The sequence below is a fragment of the Rutidosis leptorrhynchoides genome, chromosome 7, assembly GCF_046630445.1.
Source record: "Rutidosis leptorrhynchoides isolate AG116_Rl617_1_P2 chromosome 7, CSIRO_AGI_Rlap_v1, whole genome shotgun sequence".
In the NCBI taxonomy this organism is placed as follows: Eukaryota; Viridiplantae; Streptophyta; class Magnoliopsida; order Asterales; family Asteraceae; genus Rutidosis; species Rutidosis leptorrhynchoides.
The window spans coordinates 267,547,494-267,557,662 of NC_092339.1; the positions used below are offsets into that span (position 1 = coordinate 267,547,494).

The 10,169-nt window shown below is 31.8% G+C and overlaps 1 non-coding gene across 1 annotated transcript; it reads right to left on the bottom strand.

The window, feature by feature from the left end:
• Positions 1 to 2,085: 2,085 nt before the first annotated feature.
• Positions 2,086 to 2,192, bottom strand: LOC139860884 (small nucleolar RNA R71). Its single transcript, XR_011763507.1, has one exon. It is a non-coding gene; the product is annotated as a small nucleolar RNA R71 (small nucleolar RNA).
• Positions 2,193 to 10,169: the final 7,977 nt, after the last annotated feature.

Genomic DNA, 10,169 nt, shown 5'->3' on the forward strand with positions numbered 1-10,169 from the left:
TTTAAAAATATAGTGTTAAACTTTACCAGCTCACTGTGGAACGTACCGGACTTACTAAAAACTATACTACTCTACGATTAGGTACACTGCCTATAGTGTTGTAGCAAGGTTTAGGTATATCCATTTTGTAAATAAATAATTAAAACTTGTGTAATATTTTGTCTTATTTCGTATTTAAATTAATACTATTTCATATACACCTCGCATAACATCAAGTTTTTGGCGCCGCTGCCGGGGAACGGCGAAACGCTATATTTTAATATATATTTGTAAAAATATATTTATATTTAAGTTTGAGAAAAACAATATAAAATTTAAAAAAAAATAAAAAAAAATTATTATATATTTATTTTTAAGATTTCTATTTATAAATTAATAAGTATTTTTTTATTTTAAGTTTTTAAAATATATTTTTATTTTATATAAATTATCTATCTATTATTTTATAAAACTAAAAAAAAAAAAACCATAAAAAATTCGTACTGGGCCGGATTAAATTCAAAGCCCAAAATAATAGTTAAATACTGTTGGGTCGAACCTATTTTAAGCCCAGAGGAGTCCGGTTACTGTTTAACTCCGCGATCTCGGAGCCTGGAGACAGAAAACCACAGCGAACGCGGAGCCGTGTCTGTCAAGTCAAAACCCTAACATTTAATGCACAATTAGGGTTAATTATTTTAATTTATTAATTATTTAGTTTATCTATTTATTTTAATTAGTTTTTAACTTTTAATTAAATTTGTATTTTTCATATATAATTAATATTTTTATATAATAATAACATAAAAATAATATTTTTATATAAATTGTATTTTATTATCTTTAGTTTTATTTTTTTTATTTTGTATTTTTTTTTCGTTTATTCGTAATTTGTATATTTATCGTTCGTAATATTTGTTTTAAATTTAGTTTTTGCCATAGTTTATTTTTATTTCTAGATTTTTAGGCTTTGCCGTAAAATCCCTTAAGTGCTTTTTCTTTAGACTAAGATTTAGGTGCTTTAGAATTTTGCGACGCCGTTTTTCGCGCTATTTTCTTTTTATTTTTCGACGCTTATTTTTCAACCTTTTATTTTTCGACATTTGTCGACGCGCTCTTTTTCTTTCTTATTTCTCGACGCTCTAGTTTTTAGGACATAGAATTTTTCTATTTCTTCTGTAAAATTTCAAAACGAAAAATTATTTTAAGCGGTTAAATTGATAGACATAAAAAATTTTCTGGTTTTTAGTAATAGTTGGATTTGTTAGTGGCGAGTTGTGGGCTTCCGATTTAAAGGGTCCTGGCTACCTGCTGCATCTATTGGCTATTCGAAACGTGGGCAAAATCAGAAAATTCTATTAATTTAATAACTTATATAATTTTTATATTTATAACTAATAGGATATTCAGTGAATGCACCGAGCAAAATGTTCACCACCTTTCATACGTTCACCACCTGTAACTCGATCAAGACATCTAGCCAATATTGTCGCCGTTGATTTTTCTTTAGAATCGTCATCTAGTCGACCAAGTACTCCAACTCAAATTTCCGATAATCCAATTTTTGAACCAAATCTCACAATTGAGAATCCGGAGGGACAATTCATAGATCCTGATCCACTAATCATTCCTCCTGAACCACAAATCATACAATCTGAGATTGTCGAGGAAGAAACCATTAAATCAGAATCCTCTAGTGATTCGTATTCAACAAATTCAAAAATGGAAATAACGGAACCTCAAAGTATGGAAGACCGAATGAGAGCCATACGCACGGGCCAAGGTCAAGCCATTATTCAGCCAGATGTTAGAGCATCAGATTTTGAAATCAAAGGACAAATCCTACACATGATCACCAATCAGTGCCAATTTGGTGGTACAACAAAAGAAGATCCAAACGAATATCTTTGAACTTTTAATAGGATTTGTAATCTATTTAAAATTCGAGAAGTTGAGGATGAAACTATTTATCTTATGTTGTTCCCGTTGACTTTAAAAGGAGAAGCCAAAGATTGGTTAGAATCATTACCTGAAGGAGCGATTGATACATGAGATGTTTTAGTTGAGAAATTTCTTCAAAGATTCTTTCCGGCATCTAAAGCCGTGACACTTCAAGGAGAAATTGCCACGTTCGTGCAAAAGCCAAATGAAACGTTATATGAGGCATGGACAAGATTCGGAAGGATGTTGAGAGGATGTCCTCAACATGGTTTAGATACTTTTCAAATAGTGCAAATCTTCTATAAAGGCGTCTACATCGCCACACGAAAAGACATCGACACAGCAGCTGGTGGTTCCATTATGAAGAAAACCGCAACCGAAGCTCACAAGATTATTGATAACACAGCATCCCACTCTCATGAGTGGCATCAGGAAAAAGATATTTTTCATTCATCTAAAGCGGCTAGAGCCGATTCTAGCCATAACTTTGATTCTGTTTCCGCAAAAATAGATGCTTTCGAAAGACTAATGGAAAAGATGACTAAAGATATTCACGCAATACGAATCAGTTGTGAGCAATGCGGTGGACAACACTTAATGAAAGATTGTAATATTGAGCAAATGATGGAACAATGTGAGAATGTTTCCTACATGAACCAAAGGCCGGGAAATAATTATCAGAATAATTATCAACCGCCAAGGCTAAACTTCAATCGAAATCAAAACATTCTTTACAATCCAAAAGGACCCGATAATAACTCGTATAACCAACAAGGTCCGAATAACCAACCAACTCAAAATAACACTTTCAATCAACAAAGACATGGCTTGTATAAACCACCACAACAAACCGAAGAGAAAAAGTCAAATCTGGAAGAAGTGGTATTTAAGCTAGTTGAATCTCAAACACAATTTACTGAAACTCAAACCCAAACGAATGAGAGGTTTGACCAGTCATTTAGAACTCAACAAGCTTCCATTTTAAATCTTGAAAAACAAGTAGGTACTCTTGTTAGATTGATGAGTGAAAGGGAACAAGAAAAGCTACCGAGTAATACTGAAGAAAATTCGCGGAATGAAAATGTTAACATGGTTTCAACTAATTCTGAAAAACCAGCACCAGAAGATGGGAAGATTTTAGATGTAAGTAACAATGAAGAAGTTACACCACCACCACCACCCGAGTATGTAAAGCCAGTGGTGGCACCATACAAACCACCCATCCCGTTTTCAAGAAAAGGAGTTGAGTATGAGCAAGTAATAGGTAATAAAGTTGGTGATACCTTTGGGAAGAAGAAGAAGAAGAAGGCGCAAGAAACAAAAACAGTAGAAGTAAACCCGGTGAAGACAGTTCAACCAAAACGTCCACCCAGGATAGGTGATCCGGGTGAATTTATTGTTCCTTGTCTACTTAGTGAATGTGTCATGTATGATGCACTAGCAGATTTAGGTGCGAGTGTAAGTGTTATGCCTCTTTCATTATATAAGAGATTAGGAGTAGGTGAGTTAAGTCCAACGGATATGAGTGTTCGACTCCTTGATCAAACCATTAAACACCCAGTTGGAATTGCTGACAACATACCCGTTCAAGTAGGTAATTTAACCTTTCTAGTCGAATTTATTGTCATTGACATAGAAGATGACTCAAACATTCCTCTAATTTTAGGTCGACCATTATTAGCGTCCACCAGGGCGTTATTTGATGTAAGAAAGGGTAGAATGACACTTAGTAATGATGAGAAATCAATCACCTTTATGATTCAAAAGTCTAAATCTCCACCAACTAAAACCGTTGAACCAGCAAAAACGATTGGTAAGAACCATGTTGTTTTACCAACTCCAACGGTAGTGCTTAATAATAATAAAATGCCTAAGTGTGGGGAAAATGAAGTAACACCTAATGATGACCTGATAACAAAGAACCCCGTTGTTGATACGAAATTAAACGATCCCGTTATTAATAGTTCAATGAAGAAACTTATTAAATGGGTTTACGATGCTAGAATTAAGGGGAACTTTAAGTTATGTAACCGGTTAATATCCAATCTATCGCCTAAATAAAAGGCGAAACTAGTTGAATTTGTGGATATTACGGAAGAAGCTGGTCACTGGCTTAAAGCTAAAGTCACAGATATGCAAGTTGATTATGGTCCAAGAGAAATTGACGATGAAGTTAATCACAATTTTGACACCACAGCTACGTAAGTGTGGGGAGATTCAAATGTTCTAAAAAGAAAATGTTGTCTAGAGTTAGTTGTTCTGTTCTCGTGTAGTTCCGAGAATGGAATTCGATTGGTCTTTTCCACTAGCAGACACTAAAGAACTAGTTTTCTCCCCCATTCTGAATTTTTTTTTGTTTTATAGGTTTTGTATGAAATTAATATGTTTTTTTTAAGTTTTGTGTGAATTTTTAAAAAATAAAATTTACTTTATTTCATCAAGTTTAAAAAATGATTTCTAAAATTCGTCGTGAGTTGAAGATTAGGTCGTTGAACCGAAATTGCTTTACCCAAGGATGGGGCGACAAATTTTATTATCATTATTTTTAATGTTATTGATTTAAAGTATGCAAAAAAATATTAGATTTTATAAATTTTTGAAAGTGAGGATATATACCAAACTTCAAAAATATGTATATATATGTTTGTATTTTATGTTATGTACAAAACAGGGTAAAACAACGCACTTTCAAAGACTGTCATTAAGTTCAGCAAAAGCTACTAATTTTGACGACAAGACGCAAAATATCAAATGTGAAATAACAACAATATGCTTGCAAACTCGGTAATTTTAATCATTTTTCTACACTAATCACCCTCATGAATTTAAATTTTTACTGATTTCTTGCAAATGAGGGCATTTCAAGATCTCAAGTGTGGGGAAGGGTTATAAATTCTCTCGGGTTTACACTTGGTTTAATTGCCAAATTTTGTGAAAATTTGAAAAATTTTCAACTAAATGAATTCAAAATCATGTTTATACATATTTATGAACGATAAAACTAGGTGTTAATACCAAAATTATTGTTACCTTGGAAAGGACATAAATTGAGAAACAACCTAAAACGCTAGAATTCATTTAAAATGGAATAAAGGAGAATAAAAAGGCAAATAAAAGAATAAATAAAAGCTAAGTGTGGGAAGAATTCACCAAGTTCTTTAAAACATATATCACATATTTTTGTACAAGATTATTGCAGGTGCTTTTGTTTTGAACTAAATTAACTGTTTTACCCGATTTATTGTAATAATTTTTAAAGAATACATGGATCTACACGATGAATCAATTCCATCATTAAAAGGAAGTAAAGTCTTCCGGAAAAGACACGCGCTTCTTGATTTAGGTCAAGAAGTTGTCGTCCAGACCAGCTGTAGGTTGACGAAAAATCTAGAAAAGTCATCTCTAAAATCAGCAGGAAATCCACGGACCTCAGCATCAAACAGGGTCGCCATGTGGTCAGACTTATCCTAACCATGAGAGGATCTGTCTTGTAAAATGGGGAGGGCGCCGTGCAAATTAGCTTGATAAGACTAATGAATCAGACCCCCAGAAAGGATATTCTCCTAAAAGATTAAAAATCAGCTTTTAAGCCTGATATTACTCAATCCTTGAGATTGACCTTAAAGATTGAGAAATTCAAACTCATGGAATTCAATGATATCTAAACTCGAGCTTGAACGAGAAAATATTTTGATCAAATTACAAACCGATTTGTTTTCTAAAAACCCATTTTCAATGCGTTCATTACCATTGAACGTAAAATCCTAGGAATTCACCTGGAATTCATTAGGTCACCTGAACCAAATCGGGTGTCAACCGTAAGAATGGTGGTTGCATAGCATGGTCGAAGACAGGACCTTGTGCCAGACTGAAAAATTATAGGATGATCTTTACTATTGCTCCTACAAAGGATAGTACTAGCATCCGACACGATATAGACCATAAGCAAAAGCATGTCACGGGACATTGCCTTAACAGTTGCTTGTTCAACGCTTTCCTTTACAACCGGACGGTAGTTTGCCGAAAGATAATATACGGGACAAGTAAACTGGACGTGTTGCTTTCCTAATACAAGGTTAGCAAGTGGGTAACACAAAACCGCAAGTGTTGAGCTAAAATTTTCAAATCTGAAACCCACAAAAACAATTTGCAAACGCCGGTGAAGGGTTATTCCGGAAAACTTGTCTAGGGTAAAATCTAGCTTGAATTTTCAAAAGATCAAATGTTTTCATAAAGATCCAATTTCCTTAAAGGATCTAAATTTTCATAGTCACGTGGGACTGTAAACCACAATGTTACTATCATTGTCTATACCGCCGTATCAAAATCACTGATGTATAAAGTGTGAAGAATAAAGAAGTGATTTGTGTGATTTAATTTCAAGTTATGTATTGCTTGAGGACAAGCAACGTTCAAGTGTTAGGATATTTGATAGTGCTCCAAATGAACATATATTTCATAGCAATATCCCTCCTAAATAATAGGTTTTCATATGTAATTGTATTATATTTTCATTGTAATTGTTTAAATAAATAAATGTGAAGACGAAGCACGAAGATTAAATAATTGAAGAAAAAGTGCCACTAAAGCCTGAAAATTGCCACTAAATCCATAGTACACTTAAAAGTGGCACTAAAAAGTGAGTAAAAGACTCGCACGGATTTTGGAAGTTAAGGAGAACAATTTTTGTGCAAATTACAAATCACAAAACGAAAAGTACAAGATATTAAATTATACGAAAAGGCGTTCGAAAATCCGGAACCAAGACATGAAACGACTCTCAACGCGCAACGCAACGGAGTGAAAATTACAAATCAACTATACACATAAATATAATATAATATATAAATAATTATATAAATTATTTATATTATACTATATATATAAATGTCGACAAGCAAGGTTCCAAAAATGGATGAGCTGGATACACGAACTCCGCAAGTGTGGAGCTCCTCAGGCATAAAATGCCGCGATCGCGGAGCACACCAAATTCAGAATTCGCCTATAAAAGGCACGAGCTTCTGCCGAGTTTTTGTACCATTTTTCAATCTATCTCTCAATTTATGTAATATATTTATATTATAATTTTAATTTTAATTTTAGATTTAATAATAATAATGGTTTAGTTGGGTTATTGTAAGAAATGTTTTACAGGTTTTAAGTCGGAACTCTGTCCGTGTAACGCTACGCGATATATAATCACTATAAGCTATGTTTAAATTATTTAAATTAATGTCTCGTAACTAAGTTATTATTATGCTTATTTGAGCCGAAGTAATCGTGATGTTAGACTAAAAATTAAGATTGTGTTATTAAATTTTGTACCATAATTAGGGTATGGACAAAAGACCGACACTTGTCGACATTGGACCATGGACCATTAATAGATGGGGGGTATTGTCTAATCGAATGACAATTCTTTGGAGCCTGTCGAACCTATCTTCAAATTAATTAATCTAATAATTATTAAATGATTATGCATGTCCTATTTAGTGACGTTTATACGACATCTTTAACAATCATTTAATTAATCAATTGGGTTGGGTAATTGATTATTCATTCTGATCAAGTGGGTAAATTAATAATCATGGACTAATTAAAACAAGGGTGGATTACATACAAGGGTAATTGGTGTAATTGTTAACAAAGTATTAAGACCTTGGATTACACACAGTCGATAACCTGGTGAATTATTAAACAAAGTATTAAGACCTTGTTATAGTTCGAATCCCTAATTAGTTGGAATATTTGACTTCGGAAATAAGGTTAATTTGACGATCATTTTATAATTATGACCGATGGACTATTGTGGACAAAAACCAGATAGGTATCAAATAAATCCAGGACAAAGGACAATTAACCCAAGATAATTAATTAAAATCAAAACGCCAAACATCATGATTACAGAAGTTTAAATAAGCATAATTGTTTTATTTTATTTTTCATCGTACTTTTATTTACTCGCAATTTTATTTATTGTCATTTAAATATTGTAATTTATTTTATGCACTTTAATTATTGTCATTTATCTTTACGCTTAAAATATAAAATCGACAAACCAGTCAATAAACGGTAAACCCCCTTTTATATTATATATATATATATATATATATATATATATATATATATATATATATATATATATATATATATATATATATATATATATATATATATATAATATTTTGTACAAATATAATTGTTTAAAAATATAGTGTTAAACTTTACCAGCTCCCTGTGGAACGAACCGGACTTACTAAAAACTATACTACTCTACGATTAGGTACACTGCCTATAGTGTTGTAGCAAGGTTTAGGTATATCCATTTTGTAAATAAATAATTAAAACTTGTGTAATATTTTGTCGTATTTCGTATTTAAATTAATACTATTTCATATACACCTCGCATAATATCAAATATATTTAATTATTTCAGTCAATATGGTATAAAATTCGATCATTAACTATTAAATAAAAATTACATCAACTGTCCCTCCCAATTCTGGGTAAAATATAAAAAGTGTTAAAACTTAACAAATAGTTCCTAAATACATTTTTAATAAGCCTAAAATTTATAGAACTCATTTTCGTAACACCGTTTATTTTAAAATTACATAAGTTTGAACTTAACTTGCTTAATATCAATCAAAACATCAAACGAGTATTACAATCATTTAATATTTATTTTTAATATACTTTATTTATATATAGAGATATATTTTAAATAATAATAATTATTATTATAATATCCTATTTTTATTTTATTAATTTTTAATAACAACAACATATAATACTTCAAATTATATTTTGAACTATTATTTATATATACATACACACATATCTATTTACAATTAATTGTTCGTGAATCGTCAAGAGCAGTCGAAGGTCAATTGAATATATGAACATCGTTCCAAAATTTTTGAGACCCAACATTACAGACTTTGCTTATCGTGTCGGAAACATATAATGATTAAGTTTAAATTTGATAAGAAATTTTCGGGTCATCACAAATAATAATGAAAATCATTATTTATATCACATGTTCAAATTTTATAACCATAAGTTTAATTAAAAGTTCGCCGGGTCATAACTTGAACCTCGGGTGTCGGTTTTCGATGAATTTTATATATATCCTCGTCTAATCAACTAGCCCGACACATTAGTGAACTTAAACCCTAAGGTCAGTTCATAAGACTTGACCTACAGCCATGAATAAAATATTTTCATTAATCCGATTAAAAACTTGTTTTAGCCATTCCGGGTGATCCGTGGCTCGGATTTTGATAACTCGAACATGAATGTTCATCCAATAATCAATTCTAACCTAATGGTACACCTTAGAGACTCCAAAGATGGTCACCAAGTCGGACCCCAATGGATTAAATCGTTTTTACAATTTAATTTAAAACCCTAAATCGGGCATAACTTTTGATCCGAAACTCGAAATAACATGAATCCAAAGCCTAAAATTATTGTCTTGATAAGAGGAACTCATCTAATCACTTTATTTAATCAAAAAAAATCTATTAAGTGTACTAATTTTATCAAAAAGTCCGCTGTGCAAAATTAATCAAACCGAAATCATACATAAACGAGTATTTCTACGCATCAAATCATCAATACAACAATACACAAGTACTATACAATCATAATATGATTAAAAACAGTAAAAATAATTAAAAATGAAAAAGCTAGGGTTAGGGTTTATACCCTAATCAAGAAATAAAAGATATGATCGCGTAGAGAACGATGCGGTGAATCCGATTACACTAAAAGCCCTTTGAGATGAGTAACAATTTGACGAAGATGATGATGATTTGTGTGGTGTAGGTGATGGATCAAAAAAAAAAAAGAGAAGGAGAGAAAAGTTTGCTAGGTTTAGAAATAATAAGGAAATGAAATAGATTTTGAGATTAAAATGGAACTAGTCACAAAAATTGCAAAAACATCCCTCCCCCTTGACATTTTTGGCCGAAAATGGTAGGGTGGGCCCCACTTGTGGGCTATCTTGAAGAATAGACTAAAAACTTTTAGCCCAAACGCCCGAACGAAGCCCGAAACGCGAAAACACCGTTACGCGATAAAATATTTGGAAGAAATATGCACGCTCGAAAAATAAAATATATAAATACTATATATCTTCATATGATATAAAAATATCATAATTAAAATAATTTGGATTCAAAAATCCCAAAAGTCCAACCGTTGATTTGAAAACCGAAATGATTCACCGGATTGAAAACCACGAC